The sequence below is a fragment of the Echinops telfairi genome, unplaced genomic scaffold (assembly GCF_000313985.2).
Source record: "Echinops telfairi isolate 266 unplaced genomic scaffold, ASM31398v2 ScPeMD7_2010;HRSCAF=2546, whole genome shotgun sequence".
Lineage (NCBI taxonomy): Eukaryota > Metazoa > Chordata > Mammalia > Afrosoricida > Tenrecidae > Echinops > Echinops telfairi.
In genome coordinates this window covers 17,583,153-17,587,210 of record NW_022105908.1, presented here as the reverse complement: position 1 = coordinate 17,587,210, position 4,058 = coordinate 17,583,153, and positions in this window count along the sequence as shown.

Sequence of the window (4,058 nt, the reverse complement as noted above, 5' to 3'; positions counted from 1 at the left end):
GTTCGAAAGTGGGCAGCCACTCCACGGGAGAAAGAGGAGGCTTTCCACTCTCGGAAAAAGTTACAGTCTTGGAAACCCCCTGGGACAGTTCTCTCCTGTCCTATAGGGTCACTCTGAGTCAGAATCAACTCGATGGCAGTGAGTTTGGTGTGGGTCCAATGTTGTAAAACAGACTTCTAACTGTATGATGGAAATGAATATTGGATATTGTAGATAATACATTGAGAGCATGTAACTCCACCTTCAGCCAAGACTTGACTGGGTATGCAAGAGAGATTTGCTTGAAAAGAAACACAATGTTGATTTGAATGCAGCAGCCCTGTGCATAGAGTCCTGGGGCCTTAGATTGAAAACCCAGTCTCGTTCAGAAAACTTTCTTATAAGGAAATTTACAATTATAAAACATGCAGATCCTCTGATCATTAGTAGGAGAGTAGGAAATTTGCTTTGAAGGGAGGACCTGCAAAACAATTTTTTTTAAAAAGTCTTTTGCTTTTTGAACTTTTGAGCAAGCGGGTGCCTTGAGGCATGAAAAGTCAGTGTCAAAAAAAAAAAAAGAAAGAAAAAAGAAAAGTCAGTGTCCAGCAGAATTCCTTTCCAGGGCAAGCAGCTAAAGGAAATTGGTGAGTGCTGGCACAATGACTTAATGTGGTTCTTCTCTGGTAAAAGGTAGGTTAAGATACTACTGATAGGATTCACCTGTGAGTAATTGCAAACAAGACTTCATGGCATGCCAGTCTGCTGGGTATAGAATGGGCCCTCGAGAAGCCCGAGGAGGGCTTTCATTACCAGCAAGAGCCAGCAGTGGAGAGCACCCTCTAGTCGAGACCCAAGACCCCAGTGGAGAGCACCCTGTAGTCGAGACCCAAGACCCCTGTCTCCTGGATCCAGAAGACAGTTGTAACCTCACGGAGCAGCGGCAGAACCAGGAGGCAGAGCATGGAAGAGAGTGATGAACTTTCTCAACCCATCGAGTAAGTAAAGCCGAGTGCTTTTGTGCCTGACACTGGCTTGTGGAGTAGGGTGCCTTTGGGCACTTAACTGGGGAACTTGGCCTTGAGGACCCATGGAGCTTGAGCTGAATGCCATCGAGCACGGTGTGCCCCTTTGGACATTTATTAGCAAACCTGAAAGAACTTTGCGACATGTCCTCACAAACAGCTCAACCTTGAACATGTTTCACTGGCATTACAACTTGTTAATGTCCTTGATAAACCTTGTAACCATAGATTTTTTTGTGTCTGTGAGTTCGGCGTAGCCACTGGAGTGGATATTAGAACCTAGAGAGGTCAGTACCAAACCAAACTCACTGCCATTGAGTCACTGCCAACTCAGAGCCTGTTGTGGTTTCTTGAGGGGACCACCTGGGCTCATGAGAGTAGTGGAAGCGAGGGAAGTGCAGTTATGAAAATATGGGCTGAGTTTGGACATGACTTATTGGCACCCATTGCTGATGTCAGATGGATCTTGGCTGAAGGAAGAGAATACCATAAAGATGTTTCCTTGTGTTTTATTGATTAGGCCAAGGCATTGGACTGTGTGGATCATACTGAATTACAGATAACCTCAAGAAGAATGGGAATTCCAGAACATTTCATTGTGCTCAAGAGGAACATGTGCATGGATCCAGAGGCAGTTGTGCCGACAGAACAGGGAATGCTGCATGGTTTAAAAATGCCAGGAAAGGTGTGCATCAGGGTTGTATCCTCTCACCGCACTTGTTCAATCTGTATGCTCAGAAAATCATCAGAGAAGCTAGACTGGATGAAGAAGAATGTGGCATCAGGATTGGAAGAAGGCTATTAACAACCTCCTGAAATCAAGGAGGACTTGAAGCACTTGCTGATGAAGATCAAGGATTTCTGCCTTTAGTATGTGTGTTAGACAGGGTTCTCTAGAGAGATAAAACCAAATTCCTGATGATTTAATACACTTATTTATAAAGATAATTAGATATATAACAAGAAATGAACTCTTAAATTATATACAGATAAATATATAATACAAGAAATAAACAGTTAAATTAGAAAGCACTACAAATGGCTTAGTGCAACTCACATCTGTGAGAAAAAGTTGAGAGACTAGCAGTCCTTCAAGTCTCTGTCTGATGCCAGATCTTCCTCTATTTGTAGAGAGAGCTAGTCTATGTCAGCACAGCAGCCAATCACAAGGCAGGTCACCAACCGCCAGTCCCCAGCTCCAGAGAAGTCTTAAAGGGACCTCAACTTACAGCGACACAGTCCACAGGCTAGGCGTCCCACAGGTAGTGTAGCCTTTAAATTGAAGCACAGAACAAGCAAGGCAGCCGCACACTGGTCCGGTGATCACAGAGTGAGAGACAGGAAAGGCAAGACTCACCAAGCCATTTATCTCTCTGCCCTTCAGTCAATCCCACCTGCGTTTATCAGCCAGGCTGGCACAATAAACTATCTCAGTATGGATTACAGCTAAATGTCAAGAAACCCCAGATCCTCACCACCAGAGTACTCCTTAGTGTACTCCTAGAGGCAAAGACTGTCTTACATACTTCGGACATGTTATCAGGAGACCCCAGTGTCTGGTAAAGGACATCATGTTAGGTCGGGTAGAGGGGCAGAGAAGGAGAGGAAGGCCCTCCGGAGATGGCTTGACACAGTGGCTGTAGCAATGGATTAGGCACAGGAACAACTGTAAGAATGGCACGGGATCTGCCAGTGCTGTGTTCTGTTGTGTGTAAGATCTCTACAGGTCGGAATCGACTTGATGGCACATCAAGTGCAGATATGAAAATGTGGGCTGAGTTTGGACATGCTTTCTTGGCACCCATGGCTGAGGTCAGATGGATCTTGGCTGAAAGCAGAGAATACCATAAAGAATACCAAAACAACAGCATTGATATTGCGCTTAGGGGTTATGGATGAGAGATTGAAAGAAGCTGGCTGGTTTTAAGTGCAGGGAGGTATGTGGACTCCCAAGGCTGTGACTGGTATCCATTGACCTAACCCACGGGGGCTGGAGGCGAGCTGACCAGAACCGGACCACATGAAGAGAGAGAGAACTGCTTGACACTATGAGCTGGTATAGAGATTGCTGAAATTGAGGTCTTACTCTGGACTGGACTTTGCCCATGGATGCAGATGTTTGAAGTTTCAACTGGAATAGCAGATTCTTCCAATCAAGGAGCATGCTTATTTCCCTAGAGTGCTGGTTTGATAGTGACTGGTCATTTAGAAGTTGCTTGTAAAGTGGGGATAAATATAGGCAGGAAATCAAAATAAAGGATCCCCACTGAATAGATCTTTCTTTTCCTGATGGATCTGGATAAGAGACAGAATTGGGGAAGATGCTGAGAGGATTGTATGATTTAGTTGTGAGTGTTGGTTGCTAACAGGGTTGATGGTGGTTACAAAACAAAAAAGGTAATTGTAGAGGTTCTAACTGAACAAGAGTGGACTAAGGGAGAGGCACTGCTAGACTGGGGCGCACTGGCTGTGGGAGTTAGGTGATTTTATGTTAACACGAAGATGCATGAAAGGTGCAGGGTAGAATCCAGCCTGTCCATCAGGCCACAGCCTGATGATGCCTCCTTGGGGTGTGACCTTCATATAAATGGGGTTCACTGGGAATCTCCACCCCTCTCTGCCTTCCCGCTTGGTAGAATTCCATCACTGCCCCTGAGAGCTGCTGGTGCCAAACCATGCTTCCGTTGCCCTTGGATCCTCAGGGCTCTGTACCCGCTGGCCTACGATCTTCCTGATTTCTGTGTCATTGCATGTGGCTATGTGAGTCTGAGGAGGGATTGATGAATTAGTATTGAACGTATGGACCTGAGCTGAGCTGAGTTAGGATACCTTCTTCATATAGGATTACCCCTTTACTTATGCATATGAGTGTCACTGGATTTGTTTCTCTAGTCACCCTAACACATTGGCCAAATCTAAAGCACCTCAAAGGTTCTGCTATGATGATGCTTCGTAACACGCCAAGTCAAGGGGTAATCATCTTTCAGTTAAATCAGATAAATTTGATCAGCTGTCAGAAAATGTGAGGAACCTGATCAGAACCAAGGGACAAGCGTG